At 35.5% G+C, this 21,245-nt stretch overlaps 1 pseudogene; it reads right to left on the reverse strand.

The window, feature by feature from the left end:
- Positions 1-2,716: 2,716 nt before the first annotated feature.
- The window catches only part of LOC138416288 (large ribosomal subunit protein uL24-like), a 36,453-nt pseudogene continuing 17,924 nt past the window's right edge, over positions 2,717-21,245 (reverse strand).

Below are 21,245 nucleotides of genomic sequence, written 5' to 3' on the forward strand. Positions count from 1 at the left end.
TCCAGATGTTCATATGGATTTAGAAAAGGCAGAGGAAACAGATGTCAAATTGCCAACAGCTGCTGGACCATAGACAAAGGAAGAGAGTTCCAGAAAATCATCTATTTCTGCTTTATTGACTATACCAAAACCTTTGACTGGGTGGATCACAACAAACTGTGGAAAATTCTCTAAGAAATGGGAATATCAGACCACCTTACCTGCCTCCTGAGAAATCTGTATGCAGATCAAGAAGCAACAGATAGAACTGATCATGGAAAAACAGACTGGTTCCTAATTGGGAAAGGAGTATATCAAGGCTGTATACTGTCACCCTGCTTATTTAACTTATATGCAGATTAGATCATGTGAAATGCTGGGCTGGAGGAAGTACAAGCTGGAATCAAAATTTCCAGGAGAAATATCAATAACCTCATATATGCAGATGCTGCTGCTGCTAAGTCGCTTCAGTCGTGTCTAACTCTGTGCGACCCTATAGATGGCAGCCCACCAGGCTCCCCCATCCCTGGGATTCTCCAGGCAAGAACACTGGAGTGGGTTGCCATTTCTTTCCGCAATATGCAGATGACACCACCCTTATGACAGAAAGTGAAGAAGAACTAAAGAGCCTCTTGATGAAAGTGAAAGAGGAGAGTGAAAAAGTTAGCTTAAAACTCAACATTCAGAAAACTAAATCATGGCATCTAGTCCCTTCACTTCATGGAAAGTAGATGGGGAAACTGCCAGAAGCCAGCATGGGGAATCCTGCCCGTGGCAAAGGTCATGAGGAAAGGGGCCTGACAAAACGCAAAGGCGGGATCAGGCCTCAGGGTTCCCCCTGAATTTTCTTGAGCATCTACCCCCAAAACCAGAGTCTGCCTGCTTTACTGTGTTATGCTTTCCACCTACTCCTCTGACATTAACAGGGGGCTGTCCCCCCACCACCTTTTTCTGAAAAAAGTAAATTTAGAGCTTTTAGATAATAAGTCTCCTGGGCATAATAAGAGTATTTCAATCCAAAAACCCCTCTGATGGCTTGCTAGCCACCAAAGCTGACAGGTTTGTCCAGACTCTTACAGCTGCACATGTGATTGTTTTTGGCCTCCCAACAGTGAGAGGCACAGGAAGCGTAAAACATTCTAGGAATGTAGGGGCTTCTGAGGAGTCAAAATCATTAGAATAGGACTGATTAAGGGTTTCATTGTTGAGCCAATACTTGCTGCCAAGTTTTCATTTCTTTTATTTGTTGATATAGTTGGTATGTAGAAAAAACAGGTAGTAGCCCTGGTATTAGCAACATTAGATCTTTGAGTTAAGTACTTTCTTTGTTATAACCCAGTGCACCTTTGTTCTACAGGAATGTAACATTATTTAGTACATTGAGGGTTATGCAGATTAAAGAAAAAACACTTCAAGGGAAAATGAGTTTTCTGGTTGATAGACATTTATCTAGGAAAAGAGCCATAAAAATGTTAACAGGCCCCCTGGCCAGAAGATGATGTAAAACCACCTGAGACCTTTTGTATATGGGAAGGTATGCAAAAAGAAAGCCTGGTCTCAATAAGGGTCAGGACTGCTACCCCTGCATAACTCTGCATATTCCATTATTTCTTTATGTACAACTTGGGGTATATAAGCTGCTTTTGAAAATAAAGTTGTGGGTCTTGCACCAATGCTTGGCTCCCCCATATCGTTCTTTTCTCTGCTTTCAGGCTGAATTCCCATCTGAAGCAGAGAGGATCTCCGTGTCTACTTATTCGCCCTGGCTTCTAAGACCCACGCAAGAGGGAGCCCAAGGCGGGGCATCCTCTGCTATTTAAGCGAGTGCCGGTGGCCTACGTAGATAGTGCAAGTTCCTTGTCTTGGAACTTTATTGGTCTCCTGTGTAAACCAAGTTTTTCAGCCTCTTTTCTCCACTAATTTTCCTACTACACTATTCTTTCCTAATCTCTCTTTATATCTCTAACTAAATAAATCTCTCCTCGCTGACTCTATCCCCACTTTGAATTACCCTGGATCCACCGGGGCTGGACTCCGGCAGGAAACAATGGAAACTGTGAGAGACTTTATTTAATTTTTGGCTCCAAAGTCACTGCAAATGGTGACTGCAGCCATCAAATTAAAGGCGCTTGCTCCTTGAAGGAAAAGTTATGACCAGCCTCAACACCTTATTAAAAAGCAGAGACATTATTTTGCCAATAAATGTCTGTCTAGTCAAAGCTATGGTTTTTACCATAGTCATGTATGGATGTGAGCGTTGGACCATAAAGAAAGCCAAAAAATTGATGCTTTTGAACTGTGTTGTTGAAGACTCTTGGGCGTCCCTTGGACTGCAAGGACATCCAACCAGTCCATCCTAAAGGAAATCAGTCCTGAATATTCACTGGAAGGACTGATGCTGAAGCTGAAACTCCAGTGGTCTGGCCACTTGATGCAAAGAACTGACTCTTTGGAAAAGACACTGATGCTGGGAATGATTGAAGGCAGGAGGAGAAGTGGACAACAGAGGATGAGATGGTTGGATGGCATTACCAACTCGATGGACATGAGTCTGAGAAAGCTCTAGGGGTTGGTGATGGACAAGGAAGCCTGTGTGCTGCCATCCATTATGATGCAAATAGACATGGCTGAGTGACTGAACTGAACTAAAATTTAATTATTTCTAATGAAAAGGACTGTCATGTGTGTTTTTAAATAATTTCAACAGTTTTTAATGAAAGCTGTTGACAATATGACTTTATTCCTGCATCTTCTCAATTGTTTCTTCCTTATATTTGCCCTTTTATTTTCCTACTTGGCCAGATTTGGCCTTCCCTTACAGGATCTTTATGCAGTCTTCGTCTGGTTTTAGTCTAGTGTTAACCTCCTTGCTGGAGTGAATGCCCACATAGAGAGTTGTACCATTAGCCTTCTCCTACTGCATTTCTTCAGTGTAGTTGACACATTTCTTCCTGTAAACCTGGATTGCTTTGCCAATTTGCTGCGTTTTGTAGTGCCCTCCTACAACTTGTACTTTCTGAACTTCATTATCCTTTTAGAAGGGCAAGGATTGAACCTTTTACTTCTGTCTCAGCTCTTTAGAAAGAGGAGAAGACATAATTTTCCTGTGAATAGGGGAAGGTGCATTGAAATGTGTGTTTTTGTTCTTGCTTAGGTCAGAAGTCACAAAGGGATTTAACTCTTCTGACCATTTGAATCTATGAAATGGAGCATGAACAGACTAAACCCCCTCCAAAATGAATGAAATCAGGCCTTATATCTAGAGCCCAGAAAATGTACAGGACTTGGGTCCAAAAAATCTTCCAGTGGCCAGTGAGGCCTGAAAGTTTTACCAAGAAAGTACCCCAATACCATTTTTAAAAAAACTACCCTACCCAGACTAGACTCCATTGCCACAGACTCCCTTCCCTTCAGCTCAGCTCAGATTTCCAAGTGTCAAAACCCTCTTTCCTCTGGCTGGTGGTGCTAGGAGAAAGGTCAAGACCATCCCAGCCCCTCTGTGGCTACCAGAACTGGGCAACATGCCCTGAATGGATGGCTGCAGATTCCATACCTTGTCTCAGCAAATACTTACCCACTGGCCAATCATGTACTTTTTTATGGTTCAAATATATATGGTTCAAAATGTAGAGTATCCACAAGAAATAGAATGAAAATCACCAGGAATGATTATAAGATAAAGGTATTATTCTTAATTTTAAGTTATTGTAAGAATGTAGTTGATAAAATGTTTTATTTTTCATTATATGTCTTTTTGTCCTCTTATACACATCCAATATTGTATTTTACTCCTGTGTTATCTTCAGTAATTTAAGGGGGAAATTTAAGTGAAATTACACCAAAGATCTTAAAATAAAAATCCAAAAGTAAAAATGAATCACTTTTTTTCTTAAACAAATTGAAAGGAAGACAGAATCACACATATGATAACACACAGTAATGAGCTCTCAAGCTCTCACTCTGTTTGTGTCATTGACCAAAGCTGCCACTCAATTGTGCCTCCTCAGACACATAATTGCAGTCATTCTCTAGCAAATCCTGATGAGGAAGTTATCTTTATCCAGAGCTCTAGTGAGCATGTCATGTTAAAATTAAAGCAGACAATGACCTTTATGTCTCAGTTCTCATTTCTCCAATAATTACCATTCTGCATCTGCACTTCAAGTAACAGATAAACAAGGTTAATTTGGGAAGATATAAAGAATCTTTCTGAAGTATTCTTTTTCCTCTGATAATAACTACCTAGAGGACGAACACACATGCTTAGTCACTCAATTGTGTCTGACTCTTTGCAAATGCAGGGACTGTAGTCTGCCTCTGTCCATGGGTTTACCCAGGCAAGAATACTGGAGTGGGTTGCCATTTCCTCCTCCAGGGAATCTTCCCCATCCAGGGATCAAACTTGAGTCTCCTGTGTCTCCTGTATTGGCAGGCAGATTCTTTACCACTGCACTACTTGGGAAGCTCTACTATGTTTACAATTCTAATTCTTTTTATAAACACTATCAATGGTCCACTTTCGATTCTCTCTCTAATGATAGTTTCTTTTTCTATAAACTTAATTTTATTTGTATCTCTGTGGCTTTTCTCATGCCATTTCCTATAAGGATGTTTCAATAATCCAAGTTATCACCTTTCAAGTACTCTATTAATCAGTATTGCTTTAAATATCATGTTATGTAAAGTGTTGATCTGTGGTTCCATAGAATCCTGTACATATGTCTATCTATATTGCTCACAATATTATATGGAAATAAATCCCTTTGTGTGTTTGAATTTGAATTTCATAGTAATAGACATTGCAAATTATTACATTCTATATTTTTCATATTTTGTCCTCAACAGTCTGGCTACCTTAGGAAAATTGCAAGCAATAAACTGGTATATTTGAAAATAATCCTGGAAAGATAAACAAGAAAATAAAACTGAAACTTAGAATTTCTAATTATGGAATTCCTCAGATGTTAAATAACATCCTCTTTTCTTGTATCTATTTCTTTATTTTGATTATCTAGACTTTGGCATAAAATGTGAAGCAAAGTAAACTTTATGAAAATTCAGTTCTATGTTGAACAGACCTATGCTCAAGTGAAAATGTGAGATTATAAATATATTGTTCCAGAAACAATTTAAATGTACCCTAATTATTCACTGAAGCACTACTTACAATAACCAGAACATGAAAGCAGCAAAAATGGCTATTGACAGATGAATGGATAAAGATGTACATGTTATATATGATGGCATATTACTAAGCCAAAAAAAGAACAAAATATTGTCATTAGCAATGATATGGAGGGATCTAGAGATTGTCATACTGAGTGAAATAAGCCAGACAGAGAAAAGTAAATGTCATATGATATCACATATATGTAGAATCTAAAAATATGGTACAAATGAATTTATTTATAAAACAGAAAGAGATTCATAGGTGTAGAAAGTAAATATGGTTACCAAGGGGGAAAGGAAGAAGGAGGGATAAATTGGGAGATTGGGATTGATTTGCACACACTACTATATATAAAATTGACACTAATAAGAACCTACTCTATAGTATAGGGAACTCTAACTCTGTTCAATACTCTGTAATGACCTATAAGGGAAAAGTTATCTTTAAAAAGTGGATACGTGTGTGTGTGTGTGTGTGTGTATGTATATATATATATATATATATATATATATATATATATATATATATACATATATATATATATATAATTGATTCACTTTGCTGTACAGCAGAAACTTACACAACATGGTAAATTAATTATACTCCAATAAAAATTAATAAGGAAAATTATATAATCTGACCTTCTATTTATTCTTTGAATGATATAGTTGCCTTCAGGAAATATGTGTAAGTAAAATAATTCTCTAGGAAGACATTAGAAAATGAAGACAGAAAAAAGAAATCTGATAACACACATTGACAGACACACACATACACCTTATATAAATATGAGAGAATGTATGAGAATTTCATTCAAATAATATTAGATTTATTTTTAATGTAAAAATATGCTAGCAGTTTGTGTCTGATGTCAGTGAATATGGTGGAGTAGGTAGTTCCAAAGGGGTTGTTCTTCTAAAAACAGAGTTAAAGTGAATGAAAACTGTCAGACTTATTTTTTTTTAACTCTTAATTAAAAAAAAAAGTCAAAGGCTTATTTTTGTTGTTTATTCACTAATTCATGTCTGACTCTTTTGCAACCCTGTGGACTATATCCCACCAGGCTCCTCTGTCCATGAGATTTCCCAGGCAAGAATACTGGAGTGGATTGCCATTTCCTTCTCCAGGGGATCTTTCCGACTGAAGGATCAAACCTGCCTCTCCAATTGCAGGCAGATTCTTTACCACTGAGCCACCAGGAAAGCCACAAAGGCTTATAGCAGCCAAGTAAACACCTAATCAACTTAAAAATAGTTGGGGAGTTTTGAAGTACTTGCCTTTGTCCTACCTCCCTCCTGTCTCCAAGATGGTCTTGAAATGGCAACCAATATTCCAGTTTGGCCTTCTGGTCCCTTGTTCTGGAGGAAGGAAAGTTGATCTTGTTCTCAAATAGTTATTTTTATCTGTTTTATTCTAACGCTCACTTGTAGGACTGATGAAAGCATGTGCCCCTGCTTCACCTGATCGAGAACTTTCTCAGGGCAGGGAAGTGGCTACACAGAGGGCATTTCTCAAAAACCATGGAAGGCAAGTAAAGAACCCACTTCTGCCTAGAGCACATGATTGCAATTTGAGGGACAATAAAAAACTGCCAAAAGCCTGAGAGGAAAATTTGTGGAGAAAGGGTCTTTGAAGAATTATGGGGTTGAAAATCTCACATGAGTATTGGGGAATATAGGAAGCCATGTACATACCCAGGGGAAGGTTTTTGTTAAAAACAAACAAACAAAAAAAAGAATCTGGGACGGCCCTAAACTTTTACCTCAGGCTGATCTTTAGGCTCTGCACAAACAGAAAGTGAAGACTAAGCAAGGTCTGTAACTAGCCATCTAAGTGTTAAAGGAGTGTTGCAACACAGGGCCAATGTGCAAAGACTAAGAGAATTGGGGGTTTTATTTTTGTCTCTAAACATTCAAAGGCACCTGTCAAATCAGAATATTAAAGAAGAGAGACTGCAGTCCACACATATCAATGAATACATTCTTTACAATCATAGACTAGAAAACTCACTGAAAATCCAACCAATTACAAAGCAGAAAAAGCAAGAACAAAAAAAATTTTAAAGTGGCAGAAGAATCTAATCACCAGAATTAACAAGTCATACTATTCAAAATGTTCAAGTTTCAACAAAAAATAATGAAGCATGTAACAATGACAAAAAAAAAAAGTATGCCCCACACATAGGAAATTTAACCAAAATTGTCTCTGTGCAAGCATAGACATTGGACTTGCTAGAAACAGACTCTAAGACTCTACTGTGTTACAGTCACAGACGTAAATGGAACTATGCACATAGCTAAAGGATATCATGCAATTAATGCCTCAGGAATCATGATATCAATAAAGACACAGAAACTATTAAAAATGAACTGAACCAAAATTCTGGAGCTATAAAGAATAAAATGTACAAAATAGTAGCATAGGTTTTTCTCTCTACAAAATAATAGTGCACAAAATGTATCAGAATTTTTTGTTTAACTCTTGAAAAAAGTAAAAGGCTTATAGTAATAAATATAAAATCAAGAAGGAAACTTAAAAATAGTTGGAGCACTTTGAAATATTGTTTACTAAAATAAAAATCACCAGAGAATTTCAACAAGAGATTTAAGGAACACAAAAATGTATATATAAGAGAGATCAACTGAAGCTATCCAGTCATAGGAGCAGAAAGAAAAACTAACAGAGATTAAAAAAAGAAAGAAAGAAAAAGTTGAGATGTATGGAGAAAACACACACACACACACACACACACACACACAGAGCAATAAAAGGCCTGTAAGACATCATCAAATTTACTGATATATGCAGAGTAGGAGTCTCAGTGAGAGAGGAGAAACTGACAGAGTATGTGAAGATACAATAGATGAAAACTTCCCAAATGTGATGGAAGACATGATTTTACACAAAGAGAATACGTGATGAACTCCAAGAAAAATGAATAAAACAGTATCCACAATGAGACACACAATTTGAACTGTCTAAAGAAAAAGACAGCACCCTGAAATCAAAAGAAGAGAAGCTACTTATTATTAAAAAAATTGTTGCCAATATTAAGTGTAAATTTCTTAGCAAAAATGATGGTGCCAAGAACGTTGAAGGGTGGCATTCCTAAGCTGTGAAAAAACAACAATAACAAAAAAATAACTGACTGAATTCCACATCTGATGAACAAAATTTAAAAATCAACAAGAAATTAAAACGGTTTATGACATATGGAACTATACTCAATATCTTGCAATAACTTGTAATGAAAAATAATCTGAAAAAGAATATATATACATATGGGCTTCCTTGGTAGCTTAGACAGTAAAGTGTCTGCCTACAATGCAGGATACCCGGGTTCAATTCCTGGGTCAGGAAGATCCTCTGGAGAAGGAAACGGCAGTCCATTCCAGTATTCATGCCTGGAAAATCCCATGGACTGAGGAGCCTGGTGGGCTACAATCCATGGGGTCACGAATGAGTTGGGCACGACTGAGCAACTTCACTTCACTTTATATATATATACACACATATATATACATATACATACATATATACATATACATATACATATATACATGCTGCTTCTGCTGCTAAGTTGCTTCAGTCGTGTCCGATTCTGTGCGACCCCACAGACGGCAGCCCACCAGACTCCCCCGTCCCTAGGACTCTCCAGGCAAGAACATTGGAGTGGGTTGCCATTTCCTTCTCCAATGCATGAAAGTGAAAAGTGAAAATGAAGTGTCTCAGTCGTGTCCAACTCTTAGCGACCCCATGGACTGCAGCCCACCAAGCTCCTCCATCCATGAGATTTTCCAGGCAAGAGTTATATATATATATATATATGTGTGTATATATATATACATACACATATATATATTTGCATTTATGTATGTTATATACATATATCAGTTTGATTCAGTCACTCAGTTATGTCTGACTCTGTGTGACTCCATGGACTGCAGCAGGCCAGGATTCCCTGTGCAATACCAACTCCCAGAGCTTGCTCAAACTCATGCCCATATAGTTGGTGATGCTGTCCAGTCATCTCATCCTCTGTCACTCCCTTCTCCTCCTGCCTTCAGTCTTTCCCAGCATCAGGGTCTTTTCCAGAGTCAGCTCTTCTCATCAGGTAGCCAAAGTATTGTAGATTCACCTTCAGCGTCCATCCTTCCAAAGAATATTCAGGACTGATTTCCTTTAGAATTAACTAGCTTGATCTCCTTGCAGTCCAAGAGACTCTCAAGAGTCTTCTCCAACATCACAGTTCAAAGCATCAGTTCTTCAGTATTCAGCTTTTGTTATGGTCCAACTCGCACATCCAAATATGATTACTGGAAAAACCATAGATTTGACTAGATGGACCTTTGTTGGCAAAGTAATGCCTCTATTTTTTAATAGGCTGTCTAGGTTGGTCATAGCTTTTCTTCCAAGGAGCAAGAAGGAATCTTTTAATTTCATGGCTTTAGTCACCATCTGCAGTGATTTTGGAACCTGTCACTGTTTCCCCATCTATTTGTCATAAAGTGATGGGACCGGATGCCATGATTTTTTTTTTTGACTGTCTAATTTTAAGCCAGCTTTTCCACTCTCCTCTTTCACTTTCATCAAGAGGCTCTTTAGTTCTTCTTCACTTTCTGTCATAAGGGTGGTGTCATATCTGCCTATCTGAGGTTATTGATATTTCTCCCAGCAATCTTGATTCCAGCTTGTGCTACATCCAGCCCAGCATTTTGCACAATGTACTCTGTGTATAGTTAAATAAGCAGGGTGACATACTTCTTTCTCAATTTTGAACTAGTCTGTTGTTCCATGCCCGGTTCTAACTGTTGCTTCTTGACATGCATACAGATTTCTCAAGAGGCAGGCAAGGTGGTCTGGTATTCCTATCTCTTGAAGAATTTTCCACAGTTTGTTGTGATCCATGCAGTCAAAGGCTTTGGCATAGTCAATAAAGCAGAAATAGATGTTTTTCTCTCTTGTTTTGTCAATGATCTAACAGATGTTGGTGATTTGATTTCTGGTTCCCCTGCCTTTTCTAAATCCAGTTTCAACATCTGGAATTTCTAAGTTCATGAAATGTTGAAGCCTTGCTTGGAGAATTTTGAGACTAGTTTCCGAGCTTGTGAGATAAATGCAATTGTGTGGTAGTTTGAACATTCTTTGGCATTGCCTGTCTTTGGAGTTGGAATGAAAACTGACCTTTTCTATTCCTGTGGCCACTGCTGATCTTTCCAAATTTGCTGGCATATTGAGTGTAGCCCTTCACAGCATCATCTTTTAGGACTTGAAATAGCTCAGCTCAAATTCCATCACCTCCGCTAGCTTATTTCCTAAGAGTCAGCTAATTTCTGACTCCAGAATTTCTGGCTGTAGGTGAATGATCACACCATCATGGCTATCTGGGTCATTAAGATCTTTTTGTATACTTCTTCTATGTTCTTGCCACCTCTTCTTAATATTTTCTGCTTCTGTTAGGTCTATACCATTTCTGTCCTTTATTGTGCCCATCTTTGCATGAAATGTTCCCTTGGTATCTCTACTTTCTTGAGAGATCTCTACTCTTTCCCATTCTATTGTTTCCCTCTATTTCTTTACATTGATCACTGAGGAACTGATCTTTCTTCTCTCTTCTTGCTGTTCTTTGAAACTCTACATTCAGATGGGTATATCTTTCCTTTTATCCTTTACCTTTACCCTCTCTTCTTTTCTTCACTTTTTGTAAGCCCTCCTCAGACATCACTGCAATTAAAAAAAAAAAAATTCCAGATAACAAAAGTTGAAAGAATTAGTTGTTTGTAGACCTATCATATAAAAATGCAAAAGGGGGCCTTTAGGGTATAAAAACAAGTACACTTTACAGTAACTTGAAGCCATACAAAGAAATAAAGAATACTGGCAGGGAAAATTACACAACTAAGTCCAAAATCAATCATTATAATATTTCTTGTTTAAAATCTCTCTACTTGTACTTATATGATTTAAAGGACCAATGGATGAAATAGATATAAACATTTTAATGGGTATATAATGTATAATATGTAATTCATGATGACAAAAAAAAAAAGTCAAGAATCATGCATCTATATAAGAATTCAGTTTTCATACACCATTGAAACTAGGGTGCTAATAAACCAAATAATTTACTATAAATGTAAGAAGCTAATTGTAATCTCTAACATAGCTGCTAGAAAATAATTTTAATATAGATATGAAAGGAATTAAAAACAAAATTGTACACTAAAAAAATAAACACAAAGGGAGAAAATAATTAAGGAATTGGAAAGCAACAAATTATATGATATATATAGAAAACCAATAGCAAAATGGCTATTTCCATATCAGTGATTAAATGTAAAGGATAAAAATCTCCAATATAAGGCAGATATTATTGAAATGGATTAAAAAACAAAATAAGCATGGCCTGACTATTTGCTGTGTTCAAAGGACCCATATTTTATTTAAAGACACAAAATAAATGGAAAGTGAAAGCTTGAAATACAATATTACATACAAATAGTAACCAAATGAGAGCCAGACAGGCTATACCAGTATCATAAGAAATAGAATTTAAGTCAAATAATAGTTTAAGGGACAAAGAAGGACATCATACATTGATAAAAGTGTCAATTTATCAAAAAGATATGACAAGTATATATGTATCTAAAAATAAAGAGATATTCAAGAATTGCAACTTTTGAGTTTTGAATTTTGATATTCCCTTCAGTCAATACTTTATATTTTATCCATACCAATTGTTTGAAAATATAAATATTTTTGAGTGATAAAAATAAACATTTTTTTATGTTACATTTCTTAGTATTTTAAATATGAGCAAACCAAATCAAGTAAAAGTGCTGTGGCTGAACATTTTGTAGAGAGTGTGCCCAAAACAAAAATTTCTATGCTGAAGCCCTGTCCCCCATTATGATTGTATTTGGACATAATGCCTTGAAGGTAGTAATTAAAGTGAAAAGAGGTCAAAGGATGGTGCCCCTAATCTAATAGCATTGGTGTCATATAAGAAGAGGGAGAGAGACACCACAAGCACATACAGAGCAAAGGCTATATGTCAATAGAGTAAAAGTGTCTTTAAGCTAAGGAGAGAGGTTGTATCAGAAATCAATATTGCCAGCACCTCAATCTTATATTTCCAGCTTCCAGAATTATGAGAAAATACATTTCTCTTGTGTAAGTCAGTCTGCGGTATTTGTGTGCATTGTTTCCTTAGTCTTGGTATGGATAATATGTATATCTTTATGGTTAATATGTATGCCATACATAAATTTCTTAATATAATTAAAAATTTTTAAGAGATTGGTTGGTTGATTTAATCAAGTGAAATTTTGTGTAAATTTTTTTGATGAAAGTTTCAATCCAAGTGTATAGCTTTAACTTATTGGAATTATGAACAGTATTAACATAAAATTTATTCCATTTTAAAGAAAACATGAATATAGGTCATATATCTCTTATGGCCATCTGAAATTTGCTTGCTAATATTTTGTAAGACAATATCTATATTCATAAATATGACTTAGCTTAAATATTTTAGAGTTATTCAGCTTAGAATTCAGATTGCTTAAAATTAATGCTGCAAAGAACAATATGGCATAGGAACCTGAAATGTTAGGTCCATGAATCAAGATATATTGGAAGTGGTCAAATAGGAGATGGTGAGAGTGAACATCAACATTTTAGGAATCAGTGATGCAAAGTTGACTGGAATGGACAAATTTAGTTGAGATAACCAGTATATCTATTACAGTGGGCAAGAATCCCTTAGAAGAAATGGACTAGCCCTCATAGTCAACAAAAGAGTTCAAAGTGCAGAACTTGGGTGCAAACACAAAAATTACAGAATGATCTCTGTTCAGTTCCAAATCAAACCATTCAATATCACAGTAAGCCAAGTCTATGGCAAAACCATGAATGCCAAAGAAGCTGAAGTTGAACAGTTCTATGATGACCTACAAGATCTTCTATAACTAGAACCAAAAATAAGATGTCATTTTCATCATTGGGGCCTGGAATGCAAAAGTAGAAATTCAAGGCATACCCGGTGTAACAGGCATGTTTGGCCTTGGAGTACAGAATTAAGCAGGTCAAAGGCTAACAGAATTTTGCCAAGGGAATGCACTGGTCGCAGTAAGCACCCTCTTCCCACAACACAAGAGACAACTCTACACATGGACATCACCAGATGGTCAATAACAAAATCAGATTTATTATATTCTTTGCAGTCAAAGATGGAGAAGCTCTATACTGTCAACACAAACAAGACCAGGGGCTGACTCTGACTCAAATCATGAACTCCTTACTGCAAATTTCAGACTTAAATTGAAGAAAGTAGGGAAAAATACTAGATTATTCATGTATGACTTAAATCAAATCCCTTGGCGATCACACAGTCGAAGTGACAAACAGATTCAAGGGATTAGATCTGATAGACAGAGTGCCTGAAGACCTATGGATGGAGGTTCAGGACATTGTATAGGAGGCAGTGATCAAGACAATCCACAAGAAAAAGAAATGCAAAAAGGCAAAATCGTTGTCTGAGGAGGCCTTAAAAATAGCTGAAAAAAGAGAATCTAAAGGCAAAGGAGAAAAGGAAAGATATACCCATCTGAATGAAGAGTTCCAAAGAATAATGAGGAGAGAAAGGAAAGACTTCCTCAGTGATCAATGAAAGAAATAGAGGGAAACAATAGAATGGGAAAGACTAGAGATCTCTTCAAGAAAATTAGAGTTATGAAGGGAACATTTCATGCAAAGATGTGTACAATAAAGGATAGAAAGAGTATGGACCTAACACGAGCAGAAGATATTAAGAAGAGGTGGCAAGAATGCATAGAAATACTATACAAAAAATATCTTCATGACCCAGATAACCATGATGATGTGATCACTCACCTAAAGTCAGACATACTGGAATGCAAAGTCAAGTGGGCCTTAGGAAACATCACTATGAACAAAGCTAGTGGAGGTTATGGAATGCAAGCTACGCTGTTTCAAATCCGGAAAGATGATGCTGTGAAAGTGCTGCGCTCAATATGCCAGAAAATTTGAAAAACTCAGCAGTGACAAGACTGGAAAAGGTGAGGTTTCATTCCAGTCCCAAAAACAGGCAATGGTAAAGAATGTGCAAACTACTGCACAATTTCACTAATCTCACATGGTAGCAAAGTAATGTCAAAATTCTCCAGGCTGGGCTTTAATATGGAGAAGGCAATGGCAACCCACTGCAGTACTCTTGCCTGGAAAATCCCATGGACAGAGGAGCCTGGTGGGCTGCAGTCCATGGGGTCGCGACTGAGCGACTTCACTTTCACGTTTCACCTTGATGCGTTGGAGAAGGAAATGGCAACCCACCCCAGTGTTCTTGGCTGGAGAATCCCAGGGACGGTGAAGCCTGGTGGGCTGCCATCTACGGGGTCGCACAGAGTCGGACACAACTGAAGCGACTTAGCAGCAGCAGCGGCAGGCTTTAATAGTTCATGAACTGAGATCTTCCAAATGTCCCAGCTGGACTTAGAAAAGGCCGAAGAACCAGAGATCAAATTGCTAACATCCACTGGACCATAGAGAAAGCAATAGAGTTCCAGAAAAACATTAACTTCTGCTTTATTTGCTATGCTGAAGCCTTTGACTGCGTGGATCACAACAAACTGTGGAAAATTCTTCAAGAGATGGGAATATCAGACCACTTTACCTGCCTCCTGAGAAATCTGTATGCACATCAAGAAGCAACAGGTAGAACCAGACATGAAAAACAGACTGGTTCCAAATTGGGAAAGGAGTATGTCAAAGATGTATATTGTCACCCTGCTCATTTAACTTATATGCAGATTACATCATGTGAAATGCATGGCTGGATGAAGCACAAGCTAGAATCAAGATTGTCTGGAGAAATATAAATAACCTCAGATATGCAGATGACATCACCCTAATGGCAGAAAGCAAAGAACTAAAGAACCTCTTGATGAAAGTGAAAAATGAATGAAAAAAGCTGGTTTAAAACTCAACATTCATAAAAAGAAGATCATGTCATCTGGTCCTATCACATCATGAGAAATATATGGGGAAACATTGGAAATTGTGACAGACTTTATTTTCTTGGGCTCTGAAGTCACTGCAGATGATGACTAAAGACATGAAATTAAAAGATGCTTGCTCATCGGAAGAAAAACTGTGACCAACCTAGACAGCATATTAAAAAGCACAGACATTACTTTGCCAACAAAGGTCCATCTAGTCAATGCTATGGTTTTTCTAGTAGTCGGGTATGGATGTGAGAGTTGGACCATAAAAAAGCTGAGCATCAATGAATTGATGCTTTTGAACTGTCATGTTGGAGAAGACTCTTGGCAGTCCCTTGGACTGCAAGGAGATCAAACGAATCAACCCTAAAGAAAATTAGTCCAGAATATTCACTGGAAGGACTGATGCTGAAGCTGAAATTCCAATACTTTGGCCACCTGATGCAAAGAACTGAGTGTATGGAAAAGACCCTGAAGTTGGGAAAGATTGAAGGCAGGAGGAGTAGGGGATGACAGAGGATGAGATGGTTGGATGACATCATTGACTCTATGGACATGAGGTTGAGCAAGCTCCAAGTGTTGGTTATGGACAGGAAAGACTGGCATGCTGCAGTCCATTGGGTTCCAAAGGGTTGGACACAGCTGAGTGGTTGCACTGAACTGAAACTTAATGTAGCCTATATTTTCCACGATGTGTCTGCTTTATAAAATGAAAATTGTTATTTATCATAGAAATAAGGAAGAGTCCATAATTTGAATTTAAATTTTACTAACTTTTAGAAACCATTAGTTGGTGCTTTTGTTTTTTTTAATTTTTGATTTGATGACTATTTACTCTGAATATTGAGTCATTAAGTTATTTGTACTTCATTGGATTAATTTTATGAAATTCTGGCTCTGCTTGAGTATAATTTCTTATAAGGCTTTCAAATTCATTGACTCACCATCACACATTTAGTTATACATACAAACACATGCATACCCACAGATGCAAACATATATTTTAGCTATTCCATTTTAGTTACTCTTTGTTTTTCTCTTTTCATTGTTGTATAGATTTATCAGTAATCATTTCATCTTTTTTAAAGCTATCGGTTCCTGAATTATTTAATCCATTTTACAGATTTTATTTCTTTGTTTTTGTGCATTAATTTCCATCTATAATTTAACTATGTTTCTTTTATTTATTTGAAGCAAATTATTAGTTAACTTAAAAAAATTTGCTGACTGTTTAACAAACTTGGTCTGTTCATCTCTAACTAAGCATAGCTTTAGGTTTCAATTTTGATTTAAACATCATTTGTTATATATTTTGTACATTTCTTTTATTACCTTATTGTTGTGTCTTATATTTTATACTTCTAGTATTAAATTGTTAGGTTTTTATTTATGTGTGTATGTTTGTGTATTTCCTATGCATTAATGTAACTGACAAGTGATATTACTTGAACAATATATTTTATAGGAGCTTTCTTCAAGTTTTCTCACTAACCTAAAATATAAAATTATTTAAACATACTCATAGATACTGATATCACCCACATGTATTTTATGTCTAGTATTGTTTGCTATTTTGGTAGCTAAATGTTGGAAATAGATGCCAAGGGCCCATTTATTTTTCTGGAGACCATGTTTCAAGGCATCACAGTAACAGAGGTTGAAACAATATTAGGGTGTTTAGGGTTTCTGGTACCTAGAGCTCTTGGTTTGTAGATATTATTTCCAAAAGTTAATGTGAATTAAAGAAAAGATCCTTTTTCTATATTAATGTTATGACTCTTGGTACCAAATACAGGCACAAAAAAAAAAAAATAGAATGCCTTTATTTTCTATATCCTTGACTTCCTCCAAGTACATTTACACTTTCACAAAATTTCTAGAATATAATAAATATCAATCAACATAGCAAATTAAAAAAAAAAGTGCCTCTAGAAACAATCTAGTATACAAACAGGTTTTTCGACCTTAAATGTCAACTCGCCTCCCCTAAATCAGCTGAAAATCATATGATAAGTTATAAGAATTTAGGTTATATGAGACTTTAATCATCTCCTGGTTTTTAGATTTTCCTATAGAGTTGAGTCTAATATCGGTCAATCAGTTTGAACTATGCAGAATCAGTCATTTTATTAAATCAGAAGAGTCCAGACTTGCAAGCTTAGTTTTGTATACCACTGACAAAATGAGACCATAAAGTAACTTAGGGTCATACCATTTAGGATATTTACTACTGTACCACAGTACATATTTTCATGTTATTTAAGATACTTATTACTATACCACAGTTACATATTTTCATGTTAAACAATGAAAAGGGTTAAGTAAGTCCCAGGCATGCTCTATGATGGGTAGTAAGCTAAAATTAAGACCACCTTGAAAAGAGTCCAAGTCTTTAAACCACCATTTTCTAAAGTTTATCAACACCAAGGAGAAGACCAGATTGTGCCAGTTTTACTACAAGTAGAGTACATTCCAATATGTCTCGCAGCAGATTTTGAGAAGGGCTGTACAGAGTTCAAGTTGTAAACCAAAATCTTACATCTGTATCTTTTAATAATCATGGATTAACTATAACGAGGAAAGATTGCCTACTTAAACCACTAGATAGGTTTTCTTACTCTTTGAATGTTAATCACATTTCAACCTTTTCTTTTACCCAGACTACATCCAAGATAACTTTGGCTTTTTTTTTTCTTTACTATGTTATGGTATTTTATAATAAATGGTCAAGGAAAACTTAAATGAACACCTGAAATTAGCAGCAGGAACTAGAGAAGGGATAGAATGCTTCCAAAGTCTACCATGTATCAACTTACAGGACACCACATGGTTAGGAACTTATACAATAGCAAGATTATCAATACTGTTAAAATCTTGATGTATTTTACAAAAGGAGTTATTACAAAAAGTAATTGAGAAGGCATAACACTATTTTCAGAATGAAGGAATAAAACCATGGTCAAAGATACTTAAATATGTCAACACATTAACCATTTAATATTTCACATAATTTCATACTTCTGCATATTATCTCATTTTCCTTGTTTCATTGACAAGTTAAACTCATGTAGAGTTATGTAAAACATTCACCTGCATTTCCTTCCTTTACATAAAATTTTAATGTGATGTTGCCTTGTTCTGTTTGGTACCTGGTGAGTCTAAATTACTTTCCTTTTTAATTACAGTTTTGGACTTTGGCATCTTCTTTAAAATTTTGATCTAAATAATTTTTAAATAATTATTTTCATTTCTTTTTTGACTTTGTCACCTTGACAAAATTTGAATAAAAAAATCACAAGGTATGCAAAATAAAGAAATATCATCAGAAATTAAATTAAGAATTATAGCAGATAATATAAAAACAGCTTTTAAAATGCTCTAATAAAAATAATGAAATACTTCATCTCAAAATGATGATACATTTACAGTGAAACTCTTTCAAGTACAATACTAACAGAAGAAAAATAAGATGACTCTGTTACTTTTTATTCTCAAGTACCATAATTACAGATTATGAGGGGAAAAAAGATCATAAACAGTCAACATCCATTACACAAATGTGAAGTCAGAACTGAGTCTCAAATGTGATGAGAATTCATAAAAGCAAAATATAACACAACAAACTTCCAAACCAGAAGTTACATTTAGGACTGCAAACCTATATGTGTGTGAATTTGTTTGCAATAATATATATTTTTTTCCTTAGAGCCTTTCTGCATATTTTTCCTACTAGTAATAGAAAACTTTCTTAATATTATACAGAAGATGTTTGTCAAAGTAAACATATATAATTTTTTCAATGAATTTTTAAAAAATATAGCTGAGTATATTTCAGCCTATTTCAGCCCCATGAAAAGACTTAAATTATAATAATTTCAAGGCAATGCATTCTATTAATATTTTTGGCATTATAATAGAAAATCTAAGTCATCTTCTAGAATATTGATTATAGTATAATGTCCATACCATACTAAATCCCATACATAAATATACACACATAGTAATAGAAGACTCCAAGACTTGAAGGTGATTCCCCTACAAATATTAAATTTAATATCTTTATGTATCAGTTTTGGGAAGGTCTTTTAATTCTTGTTATCCTTATCATGATAAAGTAAAACAGTATTTTACTATCCATGTATAGATAAAAATGAAGGGATGCATGAATCATTTTGGTAAACACTGCCAATGTGATAGATTATAGGTCCAAAAATATAGAATGATAGAAAATAATAGAATTATTAATAATTCTATTAATAAAAGTAATAGAAATAATGAAAATAGCATTAATGAAAATAATAGAATTGCCAAATTATCCACTTACCAATTTTGATTTCACAGGATGTTAGAGAACAACAGTATTTTTTCCATGAATTAGTCTGAAAAAAATGAGAGGAATATGTAAAAACCATAAAGAAAGATACCGGCCCACTGGTATTCTAAAAATAACATAGCAGGCATTTCCTGCTAAACACCAGCAAACTGTTCCTGAAAATTCAGACTTATATACAAAAATACTGATTAGAATACTTTCTGTAAATCAGGTAATTTTAACAGTAACACCACATCTCCAATCTGTTTCCCCAAAATACAACTAAAATAGCAAACAGACATACAGACACATGTATCCAAAAAGCAATCTACTGTGCTTTCTCTAGTACCAATATGCTCTTAACAATTGCTTTGTGTATTTTTTACATTTCTCTCTTAATTTTTCTCTTCTCCACAAGTTTATTCAGCACATTTGAGTCTTGTGATACTATACACACTGACAAAAGTATGGATTAAATATAGGAGGCAAGGTGGAGATACATTCTGATACACACAGTTGCAAAAATCATGACACAGAGTATGATACTGTGATGCTTTTCTTAAAGTCAACAACATCCAAGACAGACAAATCTTTGAGGATGCACAATGAGTTTTTCAAATAGCTCCATACAATTATCAGTTGTTATCAATAGAATTTAGAATACAATTCTAGAGTTTTTGTCCATATATAGTTAATATTAATATTTTATTAATACAATGAGACAAAATATAAATGATTTCATGTAAGCATTAGTCAGAAACACTGAACTGAGAGACATGTATGGTTTATGATATACTGTTGGGGCTTCCTGGGTGGCTTAGCTGGTAAAGAATCCACCTGCAATGCAGGAGACCCCAGTTTGAACCCTGGGTTGAGAAGTTCCCATGGTGAAGGGATCTACTACCCACTTCACTATTCTTGGGCTTCTCTGGTGGCTCAGACAGTAAAGAATCTGCCTGAAATGTAGGAGATCTGGGTTCGATCCCTGGGTTGGGAAGACCCCTTGGAGGAGAACATGGCCACCCACTCCAATGTTTTTGCCTGGAGAATCCCCATGGGCAGTGGAGCCTGGTGGGCTACAGTCCATGGGTTGCAAAGAGTTGGACATGCTCACACGTGATATACTGTTACAAAAATTCAAACATTGGTCTACTGGATTAAATATTAAAACAAAAGGAAATTTTGGTCTACTTATATCTGCTCAAGGATTTGGAACTAATAGTGCATACATATACCACATCGAGAAAACAAAATAATAGAATAGAATGTCAAAGCCTTGCTAGAAGACAAAAAAGACAACAAATATTAAGAAATGCTTGGATGTCAAGCATGTATTTGTCAAAGATGTCAAAGACATATTTCATTTTGCATACAGTGATAGAAATACTGTTAGCTACCTGCCTCTATTCAGGATTAACATCTTCTGAAATAATACTTACAAATATTCGTTTTTCAAAGTAATTATTAGGAGCATGTCTCATAAATATGTTTATATTTTGTAAAGTTTCCCTCTTCAAATCGGACCATCTGGGATAAAATGCTGTATCACATTATATCAATAAACTGAATTTATCATGCCTTTTTTAAATAGCCTATAATTCAAACAAAAACATGTACTCTCAAGGTGTTTTGAATACTAAATTAGCTAAAGAGGGTCTGGTTTATAATCCAACAGGATAATAAGCTTCAAAAAATATTATCCCCAATGCATTTCCCTATTCCATTTTGGCTATGCTTGATTTATGTTTACAAAAATTTTCAT

The sequence above is a fragment of the Ovis canadensis genome, chromosome 12, assembly GCF_042477335.2.
Source record: "Ovis canadensis isolate MfBH-ARS-UI-01 breed Bighorn chromosome 12, ARS-UI_OviCan_v2, whole genome shotgun sequence".
Lineage (NCBI taxonomy): Eukaryota > Metazoa > Chordata > Mammalia > Artiodactyla > Bovidae > Ovis > Ovis canadensis.